At 36.1% G+C, this 21,822-nt stretch overlaps 1 pseudogene; it reads right to left on the reverse strand.

Moving 5' to 3' along the window:
- Positions 1–1,316: 1,316 nt before the first annotated feature.
- LOC111547939 lies at positions 1,317–1,627 on the reverse strand (annotated as a pseudogene).
- Positions 1,628–21,822: the final 20,195 nt, after the last annotated feature.

Genomic DNA, 21,822 nt, shown 5'->3' on the forward strand with positions numbered 1-21,822 from the left:
AACTGATTCCAACTTTCATCAGTCAGTGGGATGTATTTCTTGACTGGTTAAGGGTGGCTTTGGACTTGCCGGTGGTAACCTTCAGAGACTCTAGCCCGTAGGAAGAGTCTCATTTTCACTCTTGAATAAGAAGCCCTAGTTATTTCCTGATCCCTTTACAACTTAATCTTATACACAGAGACAAAAGCACTGGGAAGCACAGTGTTTGCTGAGTTTCTCTGTCTTCTGAACATGTTTTAAGCCTTCCTTCAACGGTTTGTCAGAAAAAGTAATTCTTATTATTTTTTTGAAGCAGGATTTTGCTTTGTCACCCAGGCTGGAGTGCAGTGGTACAATCATGGCTCACTGCACCCTCACTCTCCCAGGTTCAAGCAATCCTCCCACCTCAGCCTCCCGAGTAACTGGGATTACAGGCACGCACCATCATGCCCAACTGATTTTTTTTTTTTTTTTTTTTGTAGAAATGGTGCCTTGCCATGTTGCCCAGGCTGGTCTCAAACTCCTGGGCTCAAGTGATCCTCCCGCCTCGGCCTCTCAAAGTGCTGGGATCAGGTATGAGCCATTGTGCCCGGCCCAGAAAAAAAATTCTTATTTACTACAGTCTAATTTTTTTCATTTTAATGCCCCCTCTATTTAAGTGTACTAGAACTTCAGACAAGAAATAAGGATACTATTAGCAGCCTGTGCTAAATGTGGTAGTAGGATGACTTGATAATTTTACTATATTTTAGAATGATCCACAGTTACAGTATTTTTAATATGTCTATTATCTCATTTATGTTGGAATAGGAATGACTACATAAAACTTCTTAAAGGGACTGTGTTGGGAGTAGTGGTATTATGTGTGAAATTTATCCTTCTTTTTTAAATTTTCTAATTTTATAAATTATTATCTAATTTATGTATTAAGCCTTTATCATTTATATCAATTTTTTTCTTTTTATGAAGAGTAGCTGTATATGTTAATTTCATATGAGTCACTTATTTCTTTTCTGTTTGTAACTGTCCCGGTCTATGCAGATTGTTTTGAAATTCTGAAAAATGTACATATTTATTATGAAGCAAAACCTAATTATTGCAGAAGTTAATAAATGCAGAACAACATTAACAATTTAAATAATTCATAATTCTACCACAATGGCAAATCATTTATATATGTGTGCATCATTCAGTTTAGTGTTTTTTTTTTTTTGTCCTTTAAGATGGAGCAATCCTTTATTTTTACACACTTTGACAAGGAAGTTTTCTGTAAACAACCTTTCCAGTGGAGAACAGAGAACATGAAATCAGTGCCCAGACATCAGCAGCTGCTCTGCTCAGGGCTGAGGCTCCCCCTTGCCTACGTGGTGAGGTGCACTTCCCTTCCTTGATCAGCTTATCCTGCTGCTTCCTGATGGGACTCATGTCTCATCGTTTTCTGCAGAAGTATACGCTCTATGAAATCATCATATTCTACCTTGCACTCTTTCTCTGCCCAGATACTACCGATTCCATGTGCACATTCTATCCATTCTTTTTCAAAAGCATGACATCAACCAGGAATCTTGTAGGGCTGTTCAGCACTTTGGATTGTCAACCATCGATCTATGTTAAGGCCAAACCTTTTCTGCACATCCAAGAAAGGCATGGTGATCTGACGCTCGTGCCCCTGTCTCTTCTCTAGTTTAGTGGTTTTTAAAAATCACAATATAATTACTGGATTTACTGGCTAAGCAAGGCTCAGCATGCTCGCCATGCTCATAACATTCTTCTAAGTGATTTCTTTCACCTAAGTTACTCTCCTGCTACTGTATGACCTGGTCGTTAGCTAGATTTGTTTGGTCAGAATAGGCATTGCCCTCAAAAGCGAGGGAGGAGGCATAGTAACGGTCACTTCAAAGATCTCCACATCTGAATCTCTGGAACCTGTTAATATGTTATGTTATATGCAAAGGGGAATTAAGATTGCAGACAGAATTAAGGTTGCTGATCAGTTGACAGATTATCCTGGATTATCCAGATCGATTCAATGTATCCACAAGGTTCCTTAAAAGTGGAAGGGAGAGGTCAAAAATGAGAGTCAGAAAGAGATATGATGCTGAAAGTAGGGTCAGAGAGATGCTATGTTTGCTGGCTTTGGAGTCGGAGAAGGGGAGCCATGAGTCAAGGGATGCAGGTGACCTCTAGCAGTTGAAAAGGCAAAGGAACAGATTTTCTCCTATGGCCTCCAGAAGGGAATGCTGCCCTATTCACACCTCAATTTTAGCAGAGAGAGCCCCATGTGAGACTTCTGAACTACAGAATTGTGGTTGTTTTAAACCACTAAGTTTGTGGTAATTTGTTATGGCAGTAATAAGAAACTGAATTCCTTCTTTCCTTCTCCTCTCTCAAAAAGTAAGGGCTCCTCAGTGCTGGACACTGTATTAGATGCTGGGGCATGATGCTAGATGCAAGAAACAGCAGTGAAGGAACTAACAGAAGGAAACAGAGCAGAGAAAAAAAGAATTAATGCCACCTGTAATTCCACAGTTTAGCAATCTATTGGAATAGCTGCAGCCTCTCCGCCTCTTGCTTTACTATAAGGAGAGCGTTCTCTACATAGCTCACATTTCTTTACATCTTTCGAGAAGAACCTGACTGCCTTTGTTCAAGACTATCTTCTCAAGGATGTTTTTAGGGTAGACATCAGAATAAACAGAATAACAAGTAAAATATAGGTCAGAAAAAAATGATGTTGATATAATGGCGAAAAAAATTAATTTCACAATGGAATAGTTCATTTTATATGTATAAAAGCAAGTTAGGTGGGGCACGGTAATGCTAGGACTTTGGGAGGCCGAGGTGGGTGGATCACTTGAGGTCAGGAGCTTGAGACCAGTCTGGTCAACATGGTGAAATCCTGTCATTACTGAAAATACAAAAATTAGCCAGGCATGGTGGCACATGCTTGTAATCCCAGCTACCCGGGAGGCTGAAGTGTGAGGCTTGCTTAAATCCAGGAAGTGTAGGTTGCAGTGAGCTGAGATTGTGTCACTGCACTCCAGGCAGGGTGACAGAGTAAGACTCCATCTCAAAATAAATAAATAAATAAAATAAACAAATAAAAGCAAGTTAGATGAATTTAAAATCTTGATTATAAAATGTGAGAATAAGTTTAGTAAAGATAAAAATAGGAAAAACTAGAAACGTTAACTAAGCTATTACTCTCGTGCTGCTAATAAAAACATACCTGAGACTGGGTAATTTATAAAGGAAAGAGGTTTAATTGACTCACAGTTCAGCATAGCTGGGGAGGCCTCAGAAAATTTACAATCATGGCTGAAGGCCAAGGGAAAGCAAGGCACCTTCTTTACAAGGCAGCAGGAAGGAGAAATCCAAACAGGGGAAATGGCAGACACTTATACAACCACCACATCTGTGAGACTCACTCATTATTACGAGAGCAGCATGGGGAACCTCCCCCATGATTCAATTACCTCCACCAGGTTCTGCCCTTGACATGTGGGTATTATGGGGATTATAATTCAAGGTGAGATTTGGGTGGGGACACAGAGCCAAACCATATCAGCAAGTTGAGGAATTATCTGGTTTTTGGAGTTTGCTCTGAAAATACTTTCTGGTTGGAAAACCAAGTAGAATGCAAGCTTATATATTGTGATTATATTTCTATTTAATATTTCTTCAGAGCTGAAACATTGGCGTTGAAATGGTGGGATCAAAACTGAAGAAGTATGTGCCTTACAACAACAAGAAAAATACCTAACTAAAATACTTGGGTAGTACTTTTGAAACGTCATACTGAAATTATGACTTCTCATGTATTTGATAAATTACTTTTAAACAAAGTAATTCCTGAAGCACTGAAAGAAGCAATGCCTTTGGTGTTTGACTATGTTTATTTATCTACTTTCAGATGTAATATCTGTAAGCTTTCAGAAAAATAATCATTGAAAGATATTAAGTAATAAACATCTACCAAATAAAGCAGAAAAGAATTTTAGAGTGCTTTTTGTTTCTTTACGTTGATTCCACAAGTGTGATGTTCATCTGATTTCCTTTTAAGTGTTCCTACATCGGTAAGTGAAATAAAACAGTTCAGAACATTTACTCTGGTTTATTTAAACAAAAGATTTGCAAATATAAAGTTAAGCTTAAAAGGCATTTTTCCTTTTTTATCCAGGAAAGTTATGCATTCTTAAAATTTCCCCATGATCATCATAGGAAATAAAAGAAATAAAAAAATCACATGAAGTTCCACCATCCCAAGATAAATAAACACTGTTATATTTTGCACTATTTCCTTCTAGTTTTTTGGGATCATATATTTTATATGGCATCATATAGCAAAATATAATACACAGCCTAATTTTTCACTATAAAAGTAGTATATTCTATTGTAGAAAATTTAGAAAAATTATAACATAGATAAAAAATTATTAAAATACGTAATTGGGTTAATGACTTAAATCAAATTTACTACCAACTATGAAAAGTTCACCAAGTAAATTAATCAGTTTCACTAATTTATAATTCTCTACATTTTCCTAATTTATTAGAAAAAACATTAAATAAGTAACATTGGAAGGCTATAAAAGCCATATGTAATTTTCCATCAACTTTTTTCCAAGAGTGGGAAAAAATCTTAACTACTAGAAAGATTGATTGGATTCTCAAAAATGTACAAAACTCAGCTATATAAACTGAGAAACTTAGTCACAAATAGATTTGTATTACAATAGTGTTCATTTTCAAAATATTGAAACAAGATAGAAAATAAGTAAAAGTAAACAAAGAAAAAGCACTTCCACTGAACTAGTGTAAGGACAGATTGCTACTACCAATAGCTTCAAAGTTGGCATATATCTTTCCTAATAGTATACCTTAAGGCAGTAAGGTAGATCTGCTCTTATCTTAGGAAAAACCATTGTATCCTCACAGAAATTAATAGGTGTTTTGAGAAAAAATAAAGTGTATGTGGCCAAACATGTTTAAGAAAAGTTGTCTATTTTTGTTTTCTCCTAGAAACACAAAGAATGATAGCATATTAAAGACTGAAACATTAAGTATCAAGTGTAATTTTATTTCAGAATTTCTCAGATTTATTTGATAAAGGGATTCATTTTTTTTCCCCCTCTAAAGATGATGATCTTACAAAGATAAAGTCCTGGATAATCCAGTTTGGGAAATTCACACAGCCCAATAGGTATCTACTCAGGGTCTCATCCTTTAAAGATTGTCTGAGTAGTTTGTGATTCATTGCTCTGGAATAATCTCTTGTTTGATCTCTAATTTAATGTCTTATAGGTCACTCCATAGTTACTTCCAAGTATTCTCTTCTACTTACCTGTCACCTTTCTATGTCTGCCTGACTCCTGGAATGCTTTAAGTACTAATAAATCCAGACAGACATTTCAGAATTCCAAATATAAATCACATTTACTAATAATAATAGTAATTATATAATAATGATAATAATAATGTCATAAGAAAATCTCCAGAGATCTTCCCTGAGTCTTCCCTACTTTTTGAAGAGCCATACCACTTTATCTTCTTTTATTCCTTCTAAATTCTTCATAAAAGAGGAAGCCTCATTATGTTCTAGAACTAATTTCACCTCCAGAGGCTGGAAAAGCTCTTTCTTTTGAAAAATTACAAAGCATTAATTCAGTTTTTCAATCACGCTTTGGAGGCACACATAGTTGTTAAGCGTGTTGGAAATAGCATCTTCCTCATCCCTTAGTGGGGTCGTACAAGACCTATAAGCAGGGCACTTGCCTCTGGTTACAGGCAACTTCACTGGATTTTCTCAGGATGCCTTAGAAATATCTTACGATGTTGCCAGTGTATGAGAAATGGTGGAAAGACATACATTAGTATGCTCAAAACATTTGTATACTGACCCACTTTCCCTTAAGCTGGAAAAGGACTAGAATTCATTGACTAAAGAAATCACAAAATTCATAAACAAGAAACATATTACATATATTTAAATAATAGGAACAATTTTTATAGGCTCTCATTTTAATATAGCTATTGAACTATGACTTAAAGGACATTGTTTAAAATATTAGTAATGAAAATCATATTGTTCCTAAAATATAAAAACACCATAGAAGGCCGGGCGCGGTGGCTCAAGCCTGTAATCCCAGCACTTTGGGAGGCCGAGACGGGTGTCGGGCGCCTGCAGTCCCAGCTACTCGGGAAGCTGAGGCAGGAGAATGGCGTAAACCCGGGAGGCGGAGCTTGCAGTGAGCTGAGATCCGGCCACTACACTCCAGCCTGGGCGACAAAGCGAGACTCCGTCTCAACAACAAAACAAAACAAAACGAAACAAAACAAAACCATAGAAAAAGGTAGTTATAGGCAATCTTTCTTTTTAAACCAAGAGAAAAATCCATGAAAACTATATGAAACTGGATATAAAAGAGTAGTGTCATTTGAATATTGTAGTCCACAGGATTCAACTTTCATTTAATTATACAGCCAAATTGCTATAATTTATTAAGTACAATATGTCCATATATGACATAATATCTAAAAGACTTATTTTTAAAGAGCCTAAGATTAATACCAAGAACACAAAACAGTCAAATAACGCAGTATGTTAAGCACGGCAGAGCAGCATTTAATAGTTATGCGGTAATTTGTCCTATATCGCTTGCATAACAATTAATCATAGGGAACATTTTATTGATAAATAAAAGGTTTTGTCAGTGAGTACATGCAATGAAATAATACGAGAACAAAAAAACCTGATAGTTTTTAAACTACTGCCTGACAGATTACATGAAACTAAATAAAAAAACAAGCTTTTGTCACGATATTTGTGTTTTCCAGATTTACAGAGCCATTCTCTTTGAATATTAAATAGCCATACTTTTAAATTTCTACTCCTCTCCTAGACTGATTACTGGAGGCAAATTAATTTCAGATTAATTTTTAACACTTTTGATGGAGGAAAATACCTAAAGCAAGAATTTGTATTAATCACATATCCATCTATCTTCTACATAAGGCCATTCAAATCCTCCCAGAATCTGTTTTAAAACCTGTACTTCCTTTTGCTGAGAACATTACCTAAATATTCCTCCCCAAATTAGGGCACACATGCATTATCTGTGAGTCATACAGCTCTCAAATACACAGATTTCAGATTCCATCATCATTATGAGTCCGTACAATGCCCTTCGTTTTATTTCATTAATTTTTCCCCTTTGTCCTATTCATTCTCGTATACATGGTCTTTCCAATCAGAGATATTCACATTAACATATCCAGCCCTGAGATATAATACACGGTTGTTTTCTGTGTATTTGTATATTTTGAATATATAAAAATTGTTTTGTTCTACAGAATTCATTCCATATTTCCAAGATCCATCTACATTGCTATATATAAAAATGGTTAACTACTTCTTCCTTTATTTTATCCCATTGTGTGTACATGCTATGCATTCTGATTAGCCATTTCCCTAGGGATGGACATTAAACTGCCTCTAACTTCTTGCTAACACAAATAATGCTAGGATACCTCACTCCAAATAAGGATTTGTACACAATATAAACTCAGGTGAGGGAATGATATATATACAGAATTATATGAATAATTAATTTCACTAGGTATTGTGAGTTACACTTCCACCAACAGAGATTTCTGATTTCTCAACACCCAAGCCAGCACTTAGTATTAGCTGACTTTGTAATTTTTAGCAATTCTTTGTTGACTTAATTTGAATTTCTATGATTACAAGTGAAGTTGATTACAGGTGAAGTTGAACATCTCTTCATATACATTTTGGCTATTTAGAATTCCCCTCTCATGAATTGTCTATTTTAGTCCTTGTTCAATTTTTGAGTTTCCTTGTAGATTTTAGTAGTTCCGTATATGGTCTACATGTTAATCACTTTTTAGTGTTACACTTTAAAAACATCTCCTGCTAATGTGTGTGCAACCAGTCTGTTAAGTTTGTCTATCATATCTACTTTGTATGGAAATATTCAGTTTTAATATGATCATATCCATCAATTTCCACCACCTACCTTTAAGGTTTGTACTTTTTGGGTCTTGTTTAAAAATCCTTTCCCATCCCAAGTTCACAAAGAAAGCTTCATGTATTTTACTAACTTTAGAGTGTTGCCTTTTATAGTTAGGTTTTTAATTCATTCAAAATTTATTTTTGTATTTGGAGTGTGGTAAGAATCTAAGTTTATTTTTTCCTATGTGTTGAGCCACTAAATAATCTGTCTTTCCCCTATGAGTTATGATGCTAATTTCTATTATATTCCACATTCTCATATATAACATAGGCTTGTTTACTGGTTTTCTGTTCTGTTACATCAATTTTTTTGTCCATTCCTATATTGGTATCATACTATTTTTATTGCTATGGTTTTATAATATGTCTTAATATATTCAACAAGACAAGTTCCCTCTGTTTGCTCTTCTTTTTAAAAAATTCATCTTATTTATTTGTGGTCTATTATTATTCTATGCACATTTTGTAAGCTAATTAATTGTCTAGTTCATCACAAAATCCTGATGAAATTTTCATTAAAATTGCATTGAATTTATAGATTAATTCAGGGAGAATAATATTTTTACAATATTCATTTATCCCATTTGTGAACGTGGTACTTTTCTCCTCTTACCTGCATCTTGTTTTATGTCCTTTAATAGAGCTTGAAAAACTCTCTGTGAAGGATGGGTTCATTCATTGGTTTATATCCTATGTACTTTGTAGTTGTTATTGCTATCACGAATGAAATTGCATTTTATACTAATTTCCAGTTCGTCACTGCTGATACAGAAGAATGTTACTGATTTTATATGGAATTTAAATTAATTAACATACATAAAATATTTATAAAATTTCTTATATACTAATTAAGTAAATGCTATATGTATTCACTACTGTTTTGTTGCCTATCATCAATGTTGCATCTCCACAGCCTTTCTGAGCTCTCCTATTAGTTCTAATAGTTTGTCTATTGATTCAATTGGGTCCTCTGGTGTAAGATCTAATAATCTGCAAACAGTGAAAGGGTTGGGTTGTCCATTCTATCCAGTCCTTATACTTCCTATTTTTTTGGAAGGAAAAAATACTGTGTTGACTGAGAACCCTCACCATACTCAATGGAAGCCATGATAACAAGACTCTTTCTTGTCCCTAAAGATGATATGTCACAATTTTTTTTCCGAAGTTTGCTAATAGATATTTATTAAAAGCTTTTGTTGAGGCCAGGAGCGGTGATCCCAGCACTTTGGGAGGCCGAGGCGGGCAGATCACTTGAGGTCAGGAGTTCGAGACCAGCCTGACCAATGTGGTGAAACCCTGTCTCTACTAAAAATACAAAAATTAGCCAGGCGTGGTGGTGGGCGTCTTTAGTTCCAGCTACTCTGGAGGCTGAGGCAGGAGAATCGCTTGAACCCGGGAGGTGGTGATTGCAGTGAGCCAAGATCATGCCACTGTACTCCAGCCTGGGTGACAGAGTGAGACACCATCTCAAAAAAAAAAAAAAAGTTTTTGTCAAATTAAAAAATTATCTTTTATTCATATTTTTCTAACACTTTAAACTATCTCATAATTAGATGTTAAACATTATCAAATGGTCTTTCTGTATATGTTGAGTCATTTTTCCCTCTTTAGTCTACTAATTTGATAAACTATATTATTATCTTTTCTGGTGATGAACCTCCTTACATTTCTGGAATAAATTTTACATTGCCATATTTTATTAAAACATGGTTGAAATAAGCTAATATTTATTTAGAATTTCACATTTTTGCTCATAAGTGAGCTAATAACTCACTTATGGCTAACAAGTAGCTAATAACTTTCTTTTTTTGTACTGTCCTAATCCAGTGGTTGTCTGAAGATTATAATTAACTTCTTAAAATGAGTTGAGAGTTGAAGATTTAAAACGAGTTGTGCAGCTGTCCTTCACTTTCTTTTTGTCTGGAACACTTTGTATAAACTAGACTTATCTCTTCTGGGAAAGTTTTGAAGAAACCATCTTTAAAACAATCTGATCATGCAGATTATTTTTATAATCTGCTTTATAACATATAGAGGCTGAAAGTAAAATCTACATGTTTTAGATTCTCTAGCAGTTAGAATTCTGAATGTAATTTAGGTTCTGTTAATAATATTCACTTGAGGGAGATTTTGATTCAAGATTGAATTATGAGGAAACAGGGTACAGTACATTTGGTTTTATCATATAGATTGTGGCAGTGGCAGCGGGATACTAAAACCAGTACTGCTGGTGGCAAATTCCTGATCATAATAGTGGCTGCAGTTCTCTTAGTTGTCCAGTTCTGCTGGGTTTTGGAGATCATTCTTGGAAACTCAGTCAGAGTCTGTTACTTAAGTCTCTCTAGTACTTCTGTGATGTATCTACATTTCCTTTCTAAATTTTCTTTATTTTCTTTTGAGACAGGGTCTCACTCTGTCACCCAGCAGCGTTGATCACAGCTCACTGTCACCTCCACTCCACGGGCTCAAGCCATCCTCCCACCTCACCCCCCTCCCCGAGCAGCTGGGACTACAGGCGCACACCACCACACCCACCTAATGTTTTTGTGTGCATTTTTTGTAGAGATGGGGTTTTGCCATGTTGCCCAGGCAGGTTTCAAACTCTTGAGCTCAAATAATCCGCCTTCCTAGGCCTCCCAAAGTGCTGGAATTACAGTTATGAGCCACCATGCTGGGCTTCATACATTTCTTAATAAAGTATTTTCAGATTATAATAGCTAGAGTGTATTTGCTTAACTAGAATAAAGAACTTTGACCATAACAAACATTACCTGCACTGGAGGCCTGATGGGTGATTAGAAATCAATTTCATAGCAATTCAAGTTTTCTACTTCTTCTCAGGCAAATTATTCCTGGAAATTTATTTCTTTTTTCATTTAAGTTTTTCAATATTATTGCTATATAGTTCATTATTTTTGAAATCACTACTATTTCTATAGGTGATTTTCTTTTGGGGGTTGAATTTTAATTTTTTAGTCCTTTTATTCTTTGTATTAACCAGGATATGAGAGAGAGAGAGAGAGAGAGAGAGAGAGAGTTTTTTGTTTTATCTAGGCCCCAAGCTGATTGGATGCTGCCTGTCCACATTGAGGGCAGACCTTTCTCACTCAGTCCCTCACTCACATGCCAGTATCCTCTGGCAACATCTGTGAGAAGACATACCAGAGGTAATGCTTTACCAGCATTCTAAGTATTCCTTAATCCAGTCAAGCTGACACCTAAAATTAACCATCACAGTTTGCTTGATCAACTTCGTCAGATATGTGTACATTTTAAAAATTTCTTCAAAGAAATTAAATTGTTAAATTATCTCTAATTTTTTCTTTACCATTTTATTTATTTTCTCTTGTATAATCTCGTCTCATCTTGTTTCTATATACTTATTCCTTTGTTTCCTTTTCTAGCTCTTTGAGCTTTATAGTTGCTTTATTTTTCTCAATCTTTCTTGTTTTTTGATAAATGTATTCATTCAGACTAAAGATTTTTTGAATTTCCCCTTTTTAATCCAAGGGATATTAATTACTTTCAATTCCTAGAGTTATGAGATGTAAAAAATGCACAGTTTTAGTGTTTATTCTTTTCTTTTTTGCGACAGAGTTTCGCTCTTGTCTCCCAGGCTAGAGTGCAATGGCACGATATTGGCTCTCTGCAACCTCTGCCTCCTGGGTTCAAGCGATTCTCCTGCCTCAACCTCCTGAGTAGCTGGTATTACAGGCATGCAACACCACGCCCGGCTAATTTTTGTATTTTTAATAGAAACGAGGTTTCACCATGTTGGTCAGGCTGGTCTCAAACTCCTGACCTCAAGTGATCCACTCGCCTCGGCCTCCCAAAGTCCTGGGATTACAGGAGTGAGCCACCGTGCCTGGTTTTAGTGTTTATTCTTAATTAAATCATATAATGATGAAAGAACATAATCTCCATTACATGAATTATTTGAAATATATGAAGTTTTCTTTATGACTTCATTCATGGTGATTTTTGTGGATGTTCCATATGTGTTTTAAAAAACATGTATTCTCTGTTAAGATTCTGTATCTTCCTTTATGAATTTTAGTTTATTAATGAGATAATGTTATATAGTTTTGATTATATTTTCTGGTAGGCTTGTTCCTTCAGTATTTAAGAGGGGTGGGTTAAAATCATTAACTTTAATTGACTTGTTGGTTTTTTCCCATAGTTCTGTCCACTGCCTCCTATCACTCAGCAGTGGTATACTGAAGGATGGCATAATCTCTATTAGTCTCTTCAAGCCATTCCCAACATGTTATTCTTTGATATGGATATTTTTTCAATCTTAATATAAAAAATTTATTGCTATGTTTCAGATTTCACAAAGCAACTAGGTTTTAAGACATTACTACATGTGAAATTTCCATGTAGTATTAAAAAGAAACCAGGGGCTGGGCGCAGTGGCTCACTCCTGTAATCCTAGCACTTTGGGAAGCTGAGTCAGGTGGATCACCTGACGTCAGAAGTTTGAGACCAGTCTGACCAACATGGTGAAAACCCGTCTCCACTAAAAATACAAAATTAACTGGGTGTGGTGGTACATGCCTGTAATTCCAGCTACTCGGTAGGCTGAGGCAGAAGAATTGCTCAGACTTGGGAGGCAGAGGTTGCAGGGAGCCAAGATTGCGCCACTGCACTCTAGCCTGGGCAATAAGAGCAAAACTCTGCCTCAACAAAAAAAAAAAAAAAAAAAAAAAAAGAAAAGAAAAGAAAGAGAAAAGAAACCAGGCACTCGCTAGACAAGCATTACTGAGCTGAGTAAGACCTCTTCTCTTATTCTAAAAGCAGCAGCCCAAGATGCTATTAACTACTACCCTTTTGCCCATCTTCCTTTTGATGATATAAGCATATTAGCAACAAACAATTATCTGAAATGAATATTAAAGTTTTAAAGGCATAAATCCCTTTCCAAATATATATTCTGTTCGAGACCAAATTTTCTTCATATACTTCTACCAAAACAACACGAATAAATGCAAAATGCAAAACAACATAAATAAATGCAAAATGAAAATGCAAAAAAAAATCAATAAAGGCACAGCAGAATGAATGCAGAAAAAGATATATGAATCCAGCCACCTTTTATTAAGCTAGACATTAAATAGGTTTGAAAAAATGTAAAACAATGTCACTCTTCTTAAAAAAAAAGCTACCTTTGGAAAATATAGTTTTTTATAAAATATACTGCTTATGCTAACATGTAATAGAATATTTATTTTTAAATGAATTAACACAAAAGTATCTCAGCTTTTATCTTAACAATCGTTTTAATTTCTAATATGGTAAATTATGATTGCTATAATCCACATAAACATAAATTAAGCTCTTTGAGGTCCTCGGTTTTCAAGAGGGTAAAGTTGTCCTTGACCCAAATGTTTGAGAATCACTGAATTATTTCATTTCCTTTGAATTGCAATTGAGAAATCTCTGATACAGTGTGGTTAGATGACTTGATTAAAGTCAGAAAGCTAATTCAATGACTTCAGAATTTTAAAAGCCTATTTTATATTTGTAAACAAACATTTTAATTTTATAAATTAAATGATTGATTTTGCTGAATTATTTTGCAGCATTATGGCTACTTATAGTAAAGAAATTACAAGGTTCTTCGGACATTTTAAAATCTTTGAAAAAACTCTACATAATGCATCCTATCAAACTATATTTATTGCAAGTCCCAGTTTCTTTGAGAAAGATGGATAATATCCATTCAGAATCAGAACTATGTCTTGGATAAGTTAGCAATCCTTTCTCAGCTCTATTGTTTTGTTGAGTTCCACAGGGTCTTAAGTAAATGAATGCTAATATCAGAAAGTTTTTTCATTTCAAAATAAGGAATGCGTCTGCAATGCTCTATTTATATCATACATAAAACACATAAACTTTATAACTTTATAATCTTATAAGGCACATTTCCCTGATTTTCTACTAAAGTTTTGAGGCTATCCTGAGATATTTAAGTGTCATATTCTAAAAACACAATTTAAAATTATTTGAGACAATTCTTCAGCCTAAACTCCAAATTTATCTTTAGATGTAACTGCAGCACAATCTCCAAAATTAATTAGACATATGCACTATAATCCCTCTAGTAGCTCCAAGAATTTGGCATCCTTCGTGGCACAAAATCTTTTGATGCCATCATGTAATGAGTGTGTTGTTCCACACCAATAGACACAAAAATCATACAGTACTTGCAATAAATAGAAACTGTTTTACATAGCATCTTGGTGAGGTAAGCTTGTATTAAATCCCTTTAACAAAACAAGAAACTAAGCTGTAGAGACCTGTTCAGGCTTGCCTAGGGTAAGTCACAGAATTACTGCTGAAGCTGAGGATACAAATTTACATAGTTTTTGGAGTTTGTGACTACACAATAATGGTATCCTCTCCTGTAGTTAGAATCAAGATATACTTGAGATATATTTTACTCTACATTATATTTGTGTACCTCAGGTAACATGAGTAAAGGACATGACTTAGTAGCAGGGGTTGAATTTATCCAGAAACTAGAATTCTTTTACACTTTTTCCTCTAATTAATTAGTGTGATTACAAATTGTTTATTTTGAGGACATGTTTAATCTACCAGTAGCTGAATACTCAAAAGGAAATTTGTTTTTTGAAAAAGAAAGAAGTGTTCCATATTTAATAAATATTAACTGAGTGACTGCCATGTGCTGGGAGTTTGAGATGTAGGGCTGAAGATGACAGGCAAGGTCACTGCTCTGATAGCTTACATTTGAGTAGGGGTATGCAGAGTAAACAAATAACTTCAGCTAATAAACTGCTATATAAAAATAAAAGAATCATAATACAAAGTGATAAGAGAAAGATAAGCTACTTTACATATGGTGATGAGTGAAGGCTTCTTGTGGAAGTTGACATTCGAACTGAGTCCTGAATGAGGAGAGCTAGTCCTGTAAATATTGGGGAGGGGCCTGCATAGACAAGTACTGGAAGTGAGAGGGAGCTGGTTGTGTTTGAGTTGGGTGAGAATATAAACAAACAGAAAGGAATGTAGCTGTAGTTTAGTGCACCACAGTGAGATGGAGGGAGGTGGGAGTTAGTGCACCACGGTAAGTCCAGATGGGGCTTACAAGTCTACAAGAACCTTGTAGACTGTGGTAGAGTTTGGATTTTATTTTAAGTGTGAATGGGAAACCTTTGGTAAGACCTCTTACCAAAATTTTAAGTTATGAGGTCACATGACATAAAGGAGACCAACTGAGTGAGAGATGATGGCGGTTTGAAGCTTGGTTAGAATGGCAATCATTACGGCCGGGCGCGGTGGCTCAAGCCTGTAATCCCAGCACTTTGGGAGGCCGAGACAGGTGGATCATGAGGTCAGGAGATCGAGACCATCCTGGCTAACACAGTGAAACCCCGTCTCTACTAAAAAAATACAAAAAACTAGCCGGGCGAGGTGGCGGGCGCCTGTAGTCCCAGCTACTCAGGAGGCTGAGGCAGGAGAACGGCGTGAACCCGGGAGGCGGAGCTTGCAGTGAGCTGAGATCCGGCCATTGCACTCCAGTCTGGGCGACACAGTGAGACTCAGTCTCAAAAAAAAAAAAAAAAAAAAAAAAAAAAAAACAATGGCAATCATTAAAAAGTCAGGAAACAACAGGTGCTGGAGAGGATGTGGAGAAATAGGAACACTTTTACACTGTTGGTGGGACTGTAAACTAGTTCAACCATTGTGGAAGACAGTATGGGGATTCCTCAAGGATCTAGAACTAGAAATACCATTTGACCCAGCCATCCCATTACTGGGCATATACCCGAAGGATTATAAATCATGCTGCTATAAAGACACATGCACATGTATGTTTATTGTGGCACTATTCACAATAGCAAAGACTTGGAACCAACCCAAATGTCCATCAGTGACAGACTGGATTAAGAAAATGTGGCACATACACACCATGGAATACTATGCAGCCATAAAAAAGGATGAGTTCATGTCCTTTGTAGGGACATGGATGAAGCTGGAAACCATCATTCTCAGCAAACCATCACAAGAACAGAAAACCAAACACCGCATATTCTCACTCATAGGTGGGAATCGAACAATGAAAACACTTGGACACAAGAAGGGGAACATCACACACCAGGGCCTTTTGTGGGGTGGGGGGAGGGGGGAGGGAGAGCATTAGGAGATATAACTAATGTAAATGATGAGTCAATGGGTGCAGCACACCAACATGGCACATGTATACATATGTAACAAACCTGCATGTTGTGCACATGTACCCTAGAACTTAAAGTATAATAAAAAATTTATTAAAAAATGGAGAAAGGTACACACATTTAGGTTATATTTTGGAGATGGTACTGACAGGACCTGCCAACGGATTGGACATGGGAGGAGAGGGAATGAGAGAAAGTACACATTTCCACACATAAAATGTTAACTATTATGTCATATCAAATGCATGATCCAAAAAGTAAAACCTAAACTTCATCAAAATTAAAACTCATTCTGTGAGGCTGGGCGCGGTGGCTCCTCCATGTAATCCCAGCACTTCGGGAGGCCGAGATAGGCAGATCTCCTGAGGTCAGGAGTTTGGGACTAGCCTGGCCAACATGGTGAAACCCTGTCTCTACTAAAAATACAAAAATTAGCCAGGCGTGGTGGTGGGTGCCTATGATCCCAGCTACTCGGGAGGCTGAAGCAGGAGAGTCACTTGAACCTGGGAAGCAGAGGTTTCAGAGAGCCAAGATCACACCACTGCACTCCAGCTTGGGTGACAGTGTGAGACTCTGTTTCAAAAAAAAAAAAAACTCATTCTGTGAAAGACTCTGTTAAGAGGACAAAAAGGCAAGCTACAGAGTGGGAGAAAATACTTGAAAACCACATATCCAACAAAAGACTAGTACATGGAATATATAAAAAAATTTCAAAACTCAACAGTATGATAAAATCCAATTAGAACATGGATAAAAGACACGAAGACGTATTTCATGCACACAGTAACACAGATGGCAAATAAACACATGAAATGATGCTCAACATCATTATTCAATGAGGAAATGCAAATTAAAACCACAAGCTATCAGTTTGGTAATGAATTCCTATAATTTTACATTGCTTTGACATCCACTTTAAATATAAGCTGGGCTTTCTCACACCAGAGGCAGGACTCCGTCACCTTGGACACAGTTTTCAGTTTGATGCTTCCTTCCCCCAGTTACTCAATGCAGTGGATCCAGGTATCTGCCTTATACAACTGCTCTCTGGTGACCACTTCCCTAGGTGGTGGCTAGATGCAGGCTGCTTGACTGGCCTTGCTGATCCTCACACATGGAACGAACTATGCAGACATGCCACAGTGACTACCTCTCAGTCATAGCATGACCCCTTGGAACTCATGCCTGCTTGCTTTAAATCCACCAATTAAGCTCCCTGCTAGAAACCTGTTTTGTTGACTCTCTGGACCTAATAAGGGTACTGGCCCACAGGTCCCTTCCTCTGCCTGACCTCTGTGTATGGCCGCCAGGAGTGTCATGCGCCCTCAACCTGTAAGTAATATAATCTTTATTTCCATCTTGTGTCTCTCCTAATCAGTGAAAGTGTGCTCTCTTTCTTAACAATCCTAAATTGAAACAAACTTACCTCTATTAAAATGAGCAAAATAGGCCAGGCACATGCCTGCAATCTCAGGACTTTGGGAGGCTGAGGTGGCAGGATGACTTGAGCTCAGGAGTTTAAGACTAGCTTCTCCAACATAGTAAAACCCTATCTCTGCAAAAAGAAAAAAAAAAAAGAAAAGAAAAGAAAAGAAAAATCAGCCAGGCATGGTGGCAGATGCCTATAGTCCTGAGACTGATGGCTGGTGCCCCACCCTACTTCCAGCACTGAGGTGGGCAGTTTACTTGAGCCGGGAGGTCAGGCTTCAGTGAATCCTGATTATGCTACTGAATTCCAGCCTGGGCAACAAAGAAAGACCCTGTGTCAAAACAAACAAGCAAGCAAACAAACAAACAATGTAAAATAAAAAAATAAAGATGAGGCTGGAAAGGATGTAGAAAAACTAGGTCATTGATATGTTGCTGGTGAGAATATAAAATGATACAGATGCTCTGAAAAACAGTTTGGCAGTTTCTTTAAAAAAGAAATATGCAACTACCATGTAACCCAGTAATTGAACTCAGTCATCTATTCCAAAGAAATGAAGACTTGCATTAATACAAAAACCGGTACATGAACATTTATAGTAGCTTTTTTCGTAACAGCAAAAACTGGAAACAAACTATTAATATATGTGCTCTATTGAGCAAATAGTTAAACAAACTATGGTACATACATACAATGGAATACAGCTCAGCAGTAAAGAAGGAATGAACTACTGATACATGCAACAACTTGGATGAATCTCCAGAGAATCATGCCAAGTGTAAAAAGATAAGCCCTAAAGATTACATACTGTATTATTCCATTTCTACAGTAATTTTGAAATGACAAAATTATAAAAATGGAGAACAGATAAGTGGTTGTTATGGGTAAAGGAGAGGGTGGCAGCAGGAGGGAAATGACTGTGGCTATAAAAGGGCAACATGAGGAACACTTGTGGTGATGGAAGTGAGTATCAATGTCAGCATTTTGGTTGTGATATTGGACTATAGTTTTGCAAGATGTTGTCACTAGGGAAACTGGATAAAGGCTACATGGGATCTTTCTGTGTTACTTCTTACAAGTGTATGTATGAGAATCTGTAATTATATCAAAATAAAAAAAATTCCTTTTTAAAAAAGTTAACCATTTGACATGGTTCTAATATATAGCTCTATCTATCTATCTATCTATCTATCTATCTATCTATCTATCTATCTATAAAATAACATCTTTCACTTAAACGCACCATAGAATTTGTTGTGGAAGTTTTGGCTAGGGCACGAGGTGAGTAAATGCAATTTTTGCAAGTGAGGATTGAGACCACCTGGTTGTAGGACTTGTAGAAGAAGTAGAGCATAACTGGCTAAAAGGCTTTAAATTACATTATCCACTTTGAAAGTCTACACTGGTTGAGAATTAGAGGCTGGAGGAGAAAATTTTTGCAAATTATTATTAGGCTGCGATACCACCCCTCTCCTCAAGAGGAGGGGGTAGCAGGCAGTCCCTTTTCACCCTAATTTGAGAGGAAGCTTAAAGAGACCACTAGAAGAACTTAAGGTCTTGGGGAGATCAATATGTTGACCTCTCATTTGGAAAATCCAAAGAGCTAGAGCTGGCTAGTTCCTCAGAGGGCAGGGACAAGAAGCGGTAATGTGAATGTTTGGAGGAGCCATTCTGTAACAGGATTTTTGGTTTTCCTTAATTCCAGCAGTGAAATAAATAAATAATACTTCCAAAGTTTGTTGGGGACAAACCACACGGTTTTCCCATGAACCAAATGGGGACCACTCACTTAAAGCCAGCATGGGTCTTATTAGGTTATGCTCCAAAGGATGTTCCATAGGGTGAATAGTCCCTAGAGAAAGAAGCTAGGTAAATAAAGATCCAGAAGAAACAGAGATGCATTAATCTTTGTCATGGGAATCCACAGGTTGGGTAATGTGGCTCTCAGAAGAACCCATAAAAATGCTGATGAGAAAAAGAGTTAATTTTAAATATCTGTCAAGTCCGGAAAGTTTCAATGCTAGATCACGAAGAAAGTATCAGTTTAGTTTGGGCATTTCCCTTAAGCTGCTTCCATTAAATCTTCTCCTTCCCCACACTCCAAACCTGGTGAAACCTAAGTTGGAGCATCCCCATGGGGAAAGAAGGGAGCAGCGGAGATGTGTCCTCTTGTCTCTACCTCCCATACTGCTGGTATCATGCCTGCAACTGGGCTGGAAGTGCGGCAGGAGAGAGAAGCCTTAATTCTGTATCCAGAATTAAATTCTAACCTCATATTTTGGTTATTAAACTGAGACTAAAGGCTAAATAATCAAATAACTATTTCTAATATTTAGGAATGAACACAAAGTGCATAGAAGACTGCTGAAGTTTACATTCAGGGGCAGAGGAAAAAGCAAATCCATAGAAAGGGTAGTAGAAGAAAAATAATTAATTTTTCTTAATTTTATACTATGAGTCCTGCTTGTTCAATATTCTGAATAAAAAGGTTTTCTTCCTATATATCTTAGCAAATTTTTTCCAAATTATACATTAGCATATATGTGTGTACACACATACGTTATGTGTTTCCCCCCATAGTATGAATATAATATCTGTTTCCAGCAGCTGTCAATATAGACTTAGACATGGATGTGGTAGAGGTGCTTCTTCATAGCACAATTTCCAGTTTTCCTGAATACAGTACTACCAATGTGAAACTATATTTTTGCTTGAGATAAGTATTGCCATACACAAGGTTCAGACTTCAGAGCAATAGCAAAACTATTACAGTTGGAAGGTTAAGTTGGAATCCAGTTCATATCCAGGATGAGAAGATATCCAATTTATTTCCTTTCAGTAAAGCTTTTCAAGTTTCTGTGGCCACTAGCTGAAGCTGTTTTGTTCTGCTAAATTTCACCAGAATCAACATGTTTTGGCTTATTGTATATTTGACCCATAAATGGATGGGAGAAAAAAACAGTAGATGTAATTCAAATCAGAGGGAGTTCTAAATAATCCATGTCTGACTGGTGAACACTCATTCTGCAGCACTCATAAGTTATCTGATATAAATGCCCAGAGGAGAATGCTGGGAAGCCCACGATGAACAGCAACTCCAGTGATTACTTTTGGATGACCTAATTCATAATCTGAAACAAATTTAGTGTGTTTGCCATAATTTGGTTTATTATCTTTCTTTTGAGCATATGTACAAAAATTGCCTTTCATATTCACTCAAAACTGAATTATGTGGGGTAAAAATGACAGTATTTGTATTGGCTACAATAATGCAACATATGTTTTAAAGAATGTAAACAACTAAATCCATTTTTATGCCATCTAGTATAAAATAAAAAAAATTCTTTAGTAATTTTCTAATTTATAATAATTTATTTTTTAGTGGCACAAAGTTTACCATTTACAAACAGTAGTTTGTAAATTTTTAGATCAGATCTTTTATTGTTCTGGGTTATAAAATGATATAAATATTTAAAATCCCAAACATTAATAAAAATAAGTAGGACTTAATGATATTATATTTTCAGTCTCTTTGAATGCAAGCTTTATTTTTGATTCATCATAGAATGCACTTTCTTTTTCTAATTGTTTTTACCATTTCAAATTTAACTTAGGGAGAAAATACTCAACTTTAAAGTAAGAATTAAGTTGTAAAAACAAACTAAAAACACAGTGTTAAAGTACTCAGACAGTTTGAATAAGCTACATCACAGAATTTCACATTCTTTAAACACCACAAAGTTAATGCCAAGAAGTATCTGCCTGATAAACAATTTCATTTCTTATGTAACTATGGCACCTTATTAGAGAGATCCTTACAAGCAATTTATACATACAGCTATTTCACTTACCTTGACAAGTTTTTAACTAGCCATTTTCTGTAATGCATAGAGATACAGTGACCTGCTAAAGAAAATAAATTATAAAAAAGATAAATTACAAATTAGAAATAAATTATTATTTATTTATTTATTTATTTATTTATTTATTTATTTATTTATTTATTTTGAGACAGAATTTTGCTCTTTCAGCCAGGCTGGAGTGCAGCGGCATGATCTCAGCTTTCTGGGTTCAAGCAATTCTACTGCCTCATCCTTCCAAGTAGCTGGGATTACAGGCACGTGCCACCATCCCCAGCTAACTTTTATATTTTCAGTAGAGATGGGGTTTTACCATGT

This window comes from Piliocolobus tephrosceles, chromosome 3 (assembly GCF_002776525.5).
Source record: "Piliocolobus tephrosceles isolate RC106 chromosome 3, ASM277652v3, whole genome shotgun sequence".
Lineage (NCBI taxonomy): Eukaryota > Metazoa > Chordata > Mammalia > Primates > Cercopithecidae > Piliocolobus > Piliocolobus tephrosceles.